The 13,688-nt window shown below is 33.1% G+C and overlaps 1 long non-coding RNA gene across 1 annotated transcript in view; it reads left to right on the top strand.

The window, feature by feature from the left end:
* Nucleotides 1-9,453, top strand: part of LOC145246635 (uncharacterized) — a 282,790-nt gene extending 273,337 nt beyond the window's left edge. The window contains exon 3 of the long non-coding RNA XR_013863143.1: nt 3,852-9,453. This is a non-coding gene — a long non-coding RNA (uncharacterized LOC145246635). The remainder of the gene's footprint in view (nt 1-3,851) is intronic.
* The last annotated feature ends 4,235 nt before the right edge of the window (nt 9,454-13,688 follow it).

The following is a 13,688-nucleotide window of genomic DNA, read 5'->3' as shown; positions in this document are numbered from 1 at the left end:
CGATGGATTAACTGCGACTAACTAACGAGAGTCAAGACAATGATAAGAATATTCTCTTGCCATAGCCTAATAATCACATAACATTATAAATAACACCGTAATGCGGAGCAAATACCGTAACCAGGGCCCGGAAAAAAACATCGTAGTCCACACCGTAACCTGAAAAAACGGGATTCTGCTGTAAGCTAGAGAGAGGCTACTTACATTGCAGCAACCTTGGTACTCTCGCCAATGTATTTGTTCAAATTCTAGTTACCTGTGAATGATAAACCAAGAAATTTGAAGGATTCACTCTCAGCTAGGTTATTATTTGTTATAGCAAGCGGTGGTTGAGAAGGTGTTTTGTAGTTGTTTAAGGAAAGAAGTTTAGTCTTAGTAGCATTAAATGTAATCGACCACTTATGGCTACACTCCACTGCTGACTAGTCATTTGTTTTAACTGGAAATCTAATTAACCTTCATTGAGTTTTTTACAGCCATTTCTCTATCCGCTTAGACAATCACAATTTTACATCTTGAATCTTTTAGAAAAAATGATTGACAGAGAAACGCCAGAAAAGCATTAAAAAAAAACGAAAACATTTAATTAAACCAATTTTCTGCTCGAAACACAGTCGTTGTAGAACCGAGGCAATATTTGGTTTTATTGTCGGAAGTATATAAATTGTTTACTTGAAATAAAATACAAAAAAAATATCTGTTCCTTTTATTGAGCACTATAAATAACCTCGTTAAATTCATTGTTTTGTATTTTTGGGTGCAGTTAACCGTGCTCACTTCATTTGTATAAGCATACATACATATGGATATATTTTAGCAAATATTGTTTAACGTGGCATGGCTTGATAAGCGTCAACATATTGATCGTTTGTGTACTATGAATATTTTAGTTGGCGACAGTTTGTTTCTCAATACGTTTTTATCTATATATCTATAAAATGTAGAATGTGCGTGTGTGAGGACACTTCTCAACCTATATACTCAACGAATGTTTAGTCTACAAACTTAAATTTTGGTATATAGGGTATTCAAAATGTGGGAAAATTTTAATCGGTTTGAATCCGGAAAAAAGGGCTACTAAACAGTCCAAATTGAAAAACTGGTACTTGGCGGCCATCGAATTTTTATCTGTTTGTCAACTGTTTAACGACCGCGCATGCGCAGTTGTGAAACATAATAGCTTCCTTTTGTTAAGAATATTAGGTTTGAAAAACAGTTTTTTTAAGATCAGTCTAGCTGGTCTAATGGTTATTGTACTTGACTCCTTGTCTTAAGGTTTTGGTTCCGATTTCAACCCGAGTAATTTTTTTACTTACAATAAATGAAGTGTTTTGAAAAAAATCATCATACTCGCCTACATATGCCTCCGTTTCTTTCATTTTATTTGCTTAATTTTTTACCGTTACGTTTAATACCTACGGTATTTCTGTTTATAATAAATAAGTATTCTGTATTAATTAAAAGATAATATTTATGTGTATTTTTCAACCAGGCAACGCCGGGCGGCCTGCTAGTATATCTATTTGAATCTATTTCTATGAACTTCTTTGTTTTGTTTTTTTTTGTTTTTTTGTTTTTATCTATTCCCAGTTATATAAGTGTGTTGTATTACATTCATATCCATCTATCTAACAAAAAAGTTTTTTTGGGGTGAAAATTCCTTAGATCTTCCCACGAAGGCGTTGATTTCTTCGACGTTTGTAATGCGATTTTGAACATTCGTTGATTTTGTTTTCTCTTTTAAAACGAGAGTGAGATAACGCATCAAAAGGAAATCCACTGCTCGCAAATCCAGTTATCCAGCGAACCATTCAGCTTGCTTGGTGGGCGTGAGTCACAGGCCACGGATTGTTGAGTTCACGATTTCATGATTGCGAAGCTCTCCTCGTGTGTGAAAGCTGTGCGGAACGGATGGCGAATTCGCGATTCACCCCGGTGGATCTCATTTATTTTTCTGATCCTGAACTGGCAGAGGAAAGAGAGAGAGAGAGAGAGAGAGAGAGAGAGAGAGAGAGAGGAGAGTAAAAGAAAGAGAGAGGAGGGGGGGGAGAGTAAAAGAGCCGATGCGCTGCTGTGGCACGCCGAATCCTTATTTCGGCAACTGACTCGGGTTACTGAGACGTAGATTAAAATGGAATCATGGGATTAAGACAGCGATGATGAAGGAGTTATTCCAAATATAACTCATTTTAATATGCGCATCGTTTGCGCTGTTGTACTTATACATAATGCGGCTTTTCTGTTTTATCCGGATTTTCTTTTCATTTTTTTTTTTTTTTCATTTTTCGTCAGATGGGTACCAAAGCTTTCCGCCAACATAGATAAAGTTTAATTTTTTTTTTTTCAAATTAAATAGAAGAAGATAACAACGAAGTAAAACGTGGATAGTTTTTAAAATTAATAAAACTATGGACCGAGTACACTTTTCTTCGTGACAGCCCAAGCGGAAAATTTCCTTTAGAACCTCGCCCGATTCTATTAGTCGGTGTAAAATCCAATTTTTATTTACTTACTTTGGTACTTACGTTGATTTAACATCTATTTTTTTCTCCCAAGTCACGTGGTGTCCATAATTAAATGCATGCGTGTCTTTTTCGTCTTGTTAAACAGATTTGGCTTAAAATAGTCCTCTAAAATCGCGAAACAGAAACAAAGAAGATGGAAAAAAGAGAGAAAAAGAAATAGAGAGAGGATGAAGACACCGGAATATATATATATATAGAGAGAGAGAGAGAAAGAGAGAAAGAGAGAGACAGACGGACAGACAGACAGACAGACAGAGCGAGAGAAATATTTTATCTTTGAGATTGAAAAAAGGATGTTAATGCTGTACATATGTTTAAAGTTAACAATGCATCACGGCGCATTTTATCCTATTACACGTTAATATTATTCTATCATTCTCCGTCTTTTACATCTATTCATCGTTATGTTTCATTTCACTTCAGTCTAAATTCCGAGAAATCAAGGGGACTACTTTTTAAAGGCTAACATTTGATCTCTAGATGACATATATAGATGTTCGAATATTCCGTTAAAGTCGCCCTTTACCTATTAAAACACTGAGTTAGTAAAGAAATTGAGAACATTATTTTCCTTTCACCACTTGACCTGCTTTTAATGGAAATCGCTGGAGACAAGGTATGAAGCCACTTCATATAAACAGTTAAGAAAATCAGAGGCTGATTATTGCAAATACAGGATATGCCTATTGAAATTAGTCTTGAAAAATCCAAGTCGATAGCTTGAATGAAAACATAAATAAGAGGAAAGTTCCGCATCCGTGCAGGAAAGAAGCTACTGGAATAGAAAACTGTATTTCAATTAGGTATTAAAACAATGAATTGATAGAGAACTCTAGACCAACGAGTAAAACAAGATGGAACAAAAGAAGGGGTGAATAGATAATACAATTCTGAGAAACACGTGGCATGATAGTATTTGTATAAAAGACTGAGACGAGCAACATTACGTCTGCGTATGAGAGAGGTTGCAGTAAAGAGGAAGGTGTGGATCCAATCAAATTACAGATACCTTTATGCAATTTATCACGCACCTTCAAATCAAAGAATATTATGGGGAATGTGTGAATCTTTATAAATAAACATTGATCGATGTGAATGTATTCATACTCATGAAAAACTGAAGATAGGTTCGATTACTAAGAGCTAAACATTAACAGCAAGAAATAGTAAATAATGTGCCGAGTATATGATAAAAAGAGGTATTTTCAATAGGTTTCTAAACTATTTTTCTACAAGCATTTAAAATCGTTGTAGACACTTGAAAATACAGTACGTTATTGCTATACATCATTTCAGGTTACTGACGAAGATTTTTTATGATTTCAGGTTCAAATGAAGAGCTACAGTAGGAATTAGAATAGACCCCACTAAAGCCTGATTGCCACAGCTGTTAAATTCCAGATATGCAATCTGGATGTGAAGATAATTAAAAAAATATTGCAATAATATTCTGTTATACATTTTGGAAAAATGTCACCGAAACGTATGGAATTCTTCGAATTGGTTTTGAACCATCTTGCAATTATCGGGCATCAGCTTTTGAGAGGCCTAAGAGATTCAAGGAATGCAGAGAGTCTGTGAAGGATTGTGAGAGGTGTGGGAGGAGTAAGGAAGTCAGAACACCAGAGTTGATTGGCCAAACAAAGGATTTCATTGATGGAGAGCGTCGTATACCTATGGAGACAATAAGTGCACATTTGCGAAGTACTGAATATGTGAAATATTTTCGAGAAATGTGTCCCAAATGTGAAACCGCCAACTCCATCCTTGTCACAGACTATTTAACCAAGATGGGCACCATGACAGTTCCTCACCCTACCCATAGTGCAGATCTTGCTCTCTGTGACTTTAAATTATTCATTAAGATCAAGGAACACCTTAGGTTATTTGAAAAAAACAAACAAAACGTAAACAATTCTTCAGTAAACTGAACTTAGATATAACAATTGACCCAAACCATAAATGTGTAAGCTTCTTAAACATAACCCTAAAACTAGACAACAACTCCTATGAACCCTACCATAAACCCAACCAAACGCTATTCTACATAGATCACAAGTCCAACCATCCGAATAGGATGAAAAAAATCACTTATACCTAGCATCTCAAAGAGAATATCCAAAAAAAAAAAAAAAAAATGAAGAATTATTCAATAAAAACAAGCAATATTACAACCAAGCCTTAGCTAGATCAGGATATAAAGAACAAATAAAATTTGTTAAGGAAACTCAAAACAATAACATAGGTACAGAAACAATAAACAATGCAAATGTAATATCTTACAACATGTCGATGAGGAAATATAAAAAAGGAAAAAAAAAGAGCAAAAACAAATGAAAAAATAAAACATACAATAAACACAAAAAGAAAAAGGAAAATATAGCCTATAATAAAACTGAAAGAGAAGTTAAAAAGAAAAATAGAAGGAAGAGCCAGATGTGGTTTAATCCACCGTTAAAGCACTATATAAAAAAAAAATAACATCCCAAGGGAATTTTACCAAACTATAGACAAAAATTTCCCACAAGATAGTAAACTAAGTAAGATAATTAATAAAAACACTGTTAAGCTATCCTTCTCAACGTCTGCCAACTAAACAAATACAACAATTGGCTCAAATAACACAAAATTGAACAATTTTTTGAAAAACAGAGATGGGAGAGAAAATGAATCTAACTATGTAAAAGAATGTAACTGCTGGGACCCTAATGAATGTCAAATGAGGGACTGTTTAACGTCAAACGTAGGATACAAATGTGAAGCTATAACAAATAATGAAACTAAAGTATACATGGGGAGCACCGGAACTTGCTTTAAGGACAGATATCGTAATCACCTAGCATCGTTTAAAAATGAAACTGAGAAAGAAAAGAACACCACAAATAACGAAAACAACAACAATGTAAATAAAAATGAAAACAGAGGTAGAAAGGATCATAACAATAGTGACAATTACAGTTACTATAACGAAAATAGAAACAGAACAAATAGCAATAACGAAAACAATTGAAAAAAAACCCCAAAGAAAAACTGAACACTAGCAGTATGGATTAAGAAATTAAAGGAAAATAAAACTGAATATAAATTAGGATGGTCAATAATTGATAAAAAGGAAAATATAAACTTGTAAATCGAAAAGATGCAACCTGTGTATATTAATATCTTACCATATATTAATATCAAAATAAAAATTATTAAACAAACGACTAGATGTAATCCACGGGTGTTTGCACAGAAACAGATGTTTAATTTCACGAACTAGAGCAGGTTAGGAGAAAAAATAGTAAAAACGAAACGTATAATATAAGGAAAGAAAAAAGTTGCAAGGGAGAGAATCTTAGATATAAAAACAGATACCATGAGATTGACGTCCCTTCTAAACAGAAAGATCAGGTAATAATACGAATTCAAACACCAAGCAAAAAGAAACCATTAAAATAAACACGCATAAATATAAAAGTTAAATTATATAAAAGTATATGATAATTGGAAAAGTATAAAAAAACGAAACTACGGGTTAAAACGGAAAACTATCTTCACATAACACAAAAAGATGGAGGAAGTGAGGAGGCATGGCTTTGGACATCTTTTTACACGATGTTCAGCATGTTAAAAATATACTTTTTGTTGTAAAAATCTAATAGATAAAAATCTGAAGAAGTTGATGGGGCAGGATATTTTTATAGAAACGTAAATCGTAAAATTGCCTACTCATCAATGAAACAGCTGTAATGGAAAAAAATCCAAGAAATAAACGAACATTATAAAAAGAAAACGCGAGTCTTTGAATTTTCAACAAAAATTTACACTATATATGCTCTGCACCTATTAAATAGATCCATTGAGCTTAACTCAAAATTAACGGTGACTGGTTTTTAAAATGGAAATCTTGACCCGTTAAACGAAAACGGTATACATTGAAAGTAGCGATATTTCAAAAACAGACTTTAATATATATATATATATATATATATATATATATATATATATATATATACTTTGCATGACAAGGCCACAAGAGAAACAAGCAAAATACAACCCCTGAACAAAATTCATCCCAAAGCAGCAAAACTGAAGTTGGTCTGCCAAGACACTATATATACAAATGTAGACAAATTTGGGCATAATTTATTGATTTCCAAATATATGTTGTTTTTTACCAATTTTACCCCCCCCACACACACACACAACTGCAGCCAACTGAAGTTTGAAGTTTGTAAAATCAATGATTTTGAAAAGTGGAAATATAAACGTTGATATTAAAATTAATATTATCAAAAAAGCTTAATGAGATGAAAATGCTCAATATTCTGGAATGAGCATATGTATAGCCTAAAACAATTATTTATTAAAACAATGTAAGTTGAAATTACTAACATTTATTATTATTTGATATAATCTTGCTGGTCAACAGACTAATTGAAACTTCAAAATGTTAGGGAAATCATTTTTTTTTTTTAGAAAATTTTATACAGATATACAAGTCAAACTGATATTTCACGTGTAAACGACGTAAGAACATGAAATTTGGAACAGTACAAAGTGTGTATGTGTGTGTACATATGTCCAGAGCATGGACGTTTATGAAAACCCTACATGTTAACTAGGTGAGAGATATTGGATTCTACATTTCATCTTGTCTGTTGCTAATTCAACGGGGATACATTGTGTGACAAAAGTTAATGATATGGCGGATTTTCCATGAACTTCAGTTCTTTTGTGGCTGTATATTTAAGTAACAGAAAGATAGAGAAGTCTAAATTTGTAGATAATTCTTTCTTTTTCCAATGTCTGTCAAATAATATATATAAAAAAGAAACACCAGATTAAGAGTTGCGGCGTGATCCCTTAAAAACGAATGAATTAAAAAGAAATATCAAAGGGAGGGACATTATTTTTTTTGTCTCATCTGATGAGCCGAACGTTGTTCGGGATAAGACATTCTTTGCAATGGGAAGCAAAATGTCGGAAGGAGGGAGAGGGGGTTATTAATGCGGATGTAAGCTGGCAACGAAATGGAGGTATGAAAAGAAAATGAAAAGCTGGTCGGATCGAAAAGAGATAAAATAGTAGGGGGAAAAGAATTACGGAGATAAGTAACCAAAAAGTGAGTTAATACATGAGAGAAGATGCGGGAAAAGGAAACGAGGACAAAAACCGAACAAAAATATTTGGAATACAATGAGAAAAATGCGTAATCAGGAAATAAATAAGAGAAATAAAAGGTGTTAATGAAGAACTTGTAGATAGAGAGGGGGGAAGGGTGAGGATTTATGTTATGAAAGTAATGGTTGACTTCAGAGAGATGAGTTGAAGTATTAGAGAGCAAGTGAGAGAGAGAAAGAGAGAGATGGAGAGAGAGACGGGGTCAGGAGATATAATTTAAAAAAAAGGCAAAATGATGATATGAAAAATGAAAAAAAAAAAGAAGCTGTACGCGAAATGGCTGTAGATAGTGAGCGGATGGATAGAGAGTGAGGATTATGTTGTGAAAGTAATGGTTGACTACGGAGAAATAAGAGAAAGTATTGGAAAAGAGGATAAAGAGAGAGAGAGTGAAACAGAGAGGAAGCGAGAGACAGAGAGAGAGGGAAAGAAGTGGAAAGTGTTGGGAAATATTTTTTTAAAAAAACACGGGATGGTACGAAAAAGAAAAACAAAACAAGTTGTTAACGAAGAGGTTGTAGAAGGGGAAGGAATAGAGGGTGAGGACGTCTATTGCGAAACCAATGGTAAATCACGAGGGGATAAGATGAAGCATTAAGGAGAGAGAAAGAGAAAGAGAAAAGGATAGAGGTGTGAGGGGAGCAGATATACTAAAAAAAAACAAGAGTATCATGTGAAAAAAAAAGTTGTTAACGTAAAGGCTGTAAAAAGAGGAGAGATAGAGGCTGAGAACATATGCTCTGATAATAATGATGGACTCTGGAGAGATGAGATAAAGTATTAGAAAGAGAGAAGTGGCGATAGATAGATAGATAGATAGAGAGAGAGAGAGAGAGAGCGAAATAGAGCGAGAGAAGGAGAAATATTAACAAGACGATTCAAATGAAAAAAAGTTGTTAATAAAGAGAGAAAGAGAGAGAGAGAGAAAGGGAGAAAGTGAGAGTGATGATAAGGACTTATACTGGTGGGTGATGGTAGATTCTTGAAAAGTAAGATGGAGTATTAAACAGACAGAGCAAGTGAAACAAAGAGAGAGAGGGAGACAGAGAGAGAGAGAGAGAAAGGGGGAATGAGAAACAGAAAATGTAAAGAGAACATGAGAACTATTTTCAATGACAATTTTATAAAGAAAGAAAAGAAAAAGAAAAAAGGTAGAAAAAGAACAAACGGAAATGAAAGAACCCGGGGGGAGTTAAAGAAAGGGAATGAAAAAACAATTAAATGAAAACAGACAATAAAGAAGTAGTAATGATTGAGTTACTGTTGAGAAAGAGAGAAAAGAAAAGAAAGATGGGGAAAAGATGAGTTAAAGTGCAGTATCGTTGGAAAGGGATATGTTGCGGCGTGATAGTGTTAGTATCCGAAGAAGTTAGATGAACAGAGAGGTTGTGAGAGAGGAAGATATTTTCCAGAATAAGAGAACAGATACGGAAAAAAGAAAGAGAAGAAAAGGTATGAACAAACAAGAAGAAGAAGAAGAAGAAGAAGAAGAAGAAGAAGAAGAAGAAAGAGAAACGCTATCAGACAGAGGATAAGCAAGTTAATTATTGACGAAAAAAAAAAAAAAAAAAACGAGCATATGCGTTTTATAATTACATACCGAAAATGTAAAGGTTTATTAATTAAAAACACACACACACACACACACTTGAAAGACAAAAAATAAAACAGGACAAAACCGTACACTGTCAAATTAAAAAATAAAATAAAATGTTTTAGTAGAAGATATAAAGGAAGAGAACTGGAATATATATATATATATATATATATATATATATATATATATATATATATATTCCAGTTATCTTCTACATATAGAATATATATATACATTTGTAGTCATCGACATACAGTCCTGTTTGGTTGTATCACAACTCATCAGTGCCGCAAGACTAGAACCTCCCCAAGCCGAGGATTGAACCTAGAACCATCGCGTTGACAGTCAGCAGTTCTACCGATCAACCCACGGTAGCGGTACTCATAAATAATCTCGCCAAATGTGTATTTAAACAAAAATCTGTTCACCACTTGTACAGTGCACTAACCGCTTATATATATATATATATATATATATATATATATATATATATATATATATATATATATATATATATATATATATATATATATATATCTTCGTAAACAAACATACATATATATATATATATATATATATATATATATATATATGTATGTTTGTTTACGAAGAGGCGATTTGAGCAATATAAAAGTGGTGACGGGAGTCTATTTAAATAGACATTCCGACAAGATATTTACGGGCGTCGATTCCATGGTCGAGTGGGAGAACTGCCGACTGTCAACACGACGGTTCTAGGTTCAATCCTTGGCTTGGGAGAGATGCTAGTCTAGCGGCACTGGTGAGTTTTGATATAACGAAACAGGACTTTATGTCGATGACTACAAATATATATATATATATATATATATATATATATATATATATATATATATATGAAAGTGGTAATAGTGCCGAATACTCCTGGATATGACGTTAAAGTATATTCGATTGTGAGGCCCTAGCTTTGGATAATGTGGAGCCACTTCCAAATTGGCATTGCTCCGAGGTCCACTCTGACCCGTAGAGGTAGTACATTTTAGGGTCCCAACTATGCGTTTAATAGAAACCGACTTGAAAAAAAAAACCCAAATATATTCTATTGAAAACATTTTCTTCAATACCACTGGATTCGGCATTAAATAACCTGGAAATATTTGATATGCCGTAAAACAAAAACAAACAACCAACAAAATACAAACAAATGCGTTTTTGTTGTTTTGTTTTTAGAAATAAACATATTGTTTTGTTAATTACAAATGCTCGATTTTCGAAGAAACCTTTTTTTTTCAAGTGCGTATATTTAAAATGTTTTTATTTTTTAGTTTTCTTTGACATTCTTCCTCTTGGTGTTTTTCAGGACAACGAATCTCTGACGGAACGATATTTCTATTATATGTAAGTCCGAGGCCGAGGGTGACGCTTGTAGATTAAGTAATATATATATATATATATATATATATATATATATATATATATATATATATATATATATATATGTGTGTTTAGAGGTACAACATTTATATAATGATTTAAATAAAATGTACGGAAATTTCTCGATAGTTCTTTTTAAATGTCGTTAGTGATTGATTTCAGCATTGGTAGCATTTAAGAGCACATCGTGCATCATCATTTTTTCCACAGAAATGCAGATGACTTTGTCGAGACTCTCCAAACAGATGTTAAGCTCTGAATAGACAAGGAAGCAAATGGAAGGGCTTCTATTTTCCAACAAGCTTAGACACCATCCCATAAAGCTCTCAAATGCCTGGATTGGATGGGTGAGAATTTTCATGATCATGTCACATCAAATTTATGGCCTCCTAACTAACCACACCTTAATCCTTTGGTTTATTACGTGTGCGGTGTCGTTAAAAAGGAAGTTTATAATCATCCTCATAACACAAAACAATTTCTGATGGAGCAATATAGGACATATATGAAAATACACCTGAGCAAACTTGTAGTCGTTTTCAGACTTGAATTGAGTCAGTGGTAGAAGCTGAAGGACACCCTTGATCCAACACATTGTAGCAGAGTACGTCTCAAAAGAACCAAGACAAAGAATAAGTCGACTCACATTTTTCCGTTGAAATAACATTTATTTCCAGGTACTCTCCTGAATAAAACGCGATTCTTCTCTCTGACGTAATCGTGATCTCTAGCGTTCTGACCGTGATCGTCGATCTGTGCACACCATCTTTTTATAATCTTTTCCCTTTTCTTTACTTAGATGCCACTTCGGACACAGTTCGGCATTTGCATACAGTCGCCATATGTGCATCCGCCCTCTGTTACAAATTTTCTAATATATATATATATATATATATATATATATATATATATATATATATATATATATATATATATATATATATATGTATGTATATATATACATGTATATATTAGGTTGGTGCAAAATAAATAATATATATATATATATACTAATATATATATATATATATATATATATATATATATATATATATATATTTATTTATTTGGTGCAAAAATAATGTCGTGTTTTGACGTTCAACTAATTATAAAAAACGACATTCTTTTATTATTACTCAGTTGATTTGGTGATTTGATTGGTGCAAAAATAATGTTTTTTTATAAATAGTGTAACGTCAAAAGACGATATTATTTTTGCACCAACCTAATATACATTATAAAACATAACGTTAAAGCATCAGACATGCGATTTTTTTTTTAAATAAACACTTATTCATTTAAAATTTTTACTTTTCGTCTTAAACTTAATCCATCATCAGGAATGTTTATACAATACTTTTTTCTTACTTGCAATGGTGTCCTTTGGCGCAGTTTCTAGTAAAAATTAGAGGTCGTATCGCCAAGTTCAGTGTGCTAGCGTAAGACTTAATATAAATCATTGTTTTATAAGCATAGTTAAAATGAAATTCAAAACATGACGGTTAAAACATCAGACACGTGCGGCATTTTAAAATTTTTGAAATATACATTTATGTATGTAATATTTATGATTTTCGGCTTATAACAAATCCCTCATCAGGAATGTTTAGGAAATGTATATTTCATTCTTCTTTGTTTTACATGTCATGGTGTTATTCGATGCTGTCTATAGTCGACGAAGATTTAGGTTGTATCCTCAATATAGTGATATGTAATAAGATTGTAGAATAGGTTTAAAGCTTTTAAAATTTATACTAGACTTGCCCGATAAGACCGTGATCTAACACGTAAAGCACCGAGGGTTAGATGTTCAATCCTCAGTGTATGCGATACGCAGAAATCAGTTGCGAATTACTTAGGAATTCTACTAAGTCATCGCTGACGAAACAAGAGCATTAAACATCCGTGGATTGAATAAAGTGTTTCGTCTGAAATTATATGAAGATTCTCGAGTTCGACGGATATATTCCCGAGTTCACCAAACGACACCTGAAAAAGGTCGGGGGTTACACCGGTCGAAAGGTTGTGAAAATAACACTTCATGTGAGAACAGTGGTCTGAATAATCCTTATGATACGGAGATCAAAATGTTACGTATTAACGAGATTACAGAAACATGGGAACGAATATTAAAATGTCAACACCAGATGAAGCTGGCCAGAAATATCGTACCATTCGGCTTGATACGTACTTTATTTTCTGAAAGGAAATCAAACTTCCATTCGGGTAAATGGAAGGAATAAAAGAAAAAGCGAAAAAAAAAACCCCGAAAGAATGAGGGATACGGAAAGTGGAGGGTGGTAATATTATTATTTTTTTTTACATGGAATCATCACTTATAAAGTCCTGAATACCACTCGAGGTTAAGTGTTTATAAATAAAAACAACGGAATGATTGGCAGTGGTGGGAATCGGGTAGAATTTGATTATTTTAGAGTATGCCTTAACAAGTATTTGTTCACATTGGACTTTAAAACAGTCCTGTTTTATTTAGCTAGAAAATATATAATTCCACAGGCGGGCAGTTCGCAGATTTTGCGTTTAGATTTATACAAAGATAGAGAGTAGGGGAGATTGTTGAGTGTGTTTCTAGATAGACGAGTGTTTGTTGTAAATGTTTTGGACAAATGGGCATAGATTGAAGATCTACTGACTGAAGCACTTGTCATGAAAATAATATTAGAGCAGACAACACATTCTCTGAGACTTATTGTAGCTAGGCGAGTGTTTGTTGTAAATATTTTGCAGAGGAATCATAGATTAAATTTCAATCGATCACGTTCCATAGAAATAACGACTGAACCCGTATAAAATAGCCACGTCTCTTGTATGAGAAAGTGTTTGCAAGGAGGAAAAAAGAACACCACCTGGTATGGCGATTTTTAAATCTGTTAAGGCAGGAAAAGGTGGTTGGTCTCAGTATCTCTTCCTCTTCTTCTTCTTCTTCTTCTTCTTCTCGTATCATTATATGTTAATGTAAATTTTAA

Source organism: Euprymna scolopes, chromosome 24 (assembly GCF_053919585.1).
Source record: "Euprymna scolopes isolate OS-2025 chromosome 24, ASM5391958v1, whole genome shotgun sequence".
NCBI classification, from domain to species: Eukaryota; Metazoa; Mollusca; class Cephalopoda; order Sepiida; family Sepiolidae; genus Euprymna; species Euprymna scolopes.
Note: the sequence above shows the minus strand (reverse complement) of the source record. Positions and strands in the feature narration are given on the sequence as shown.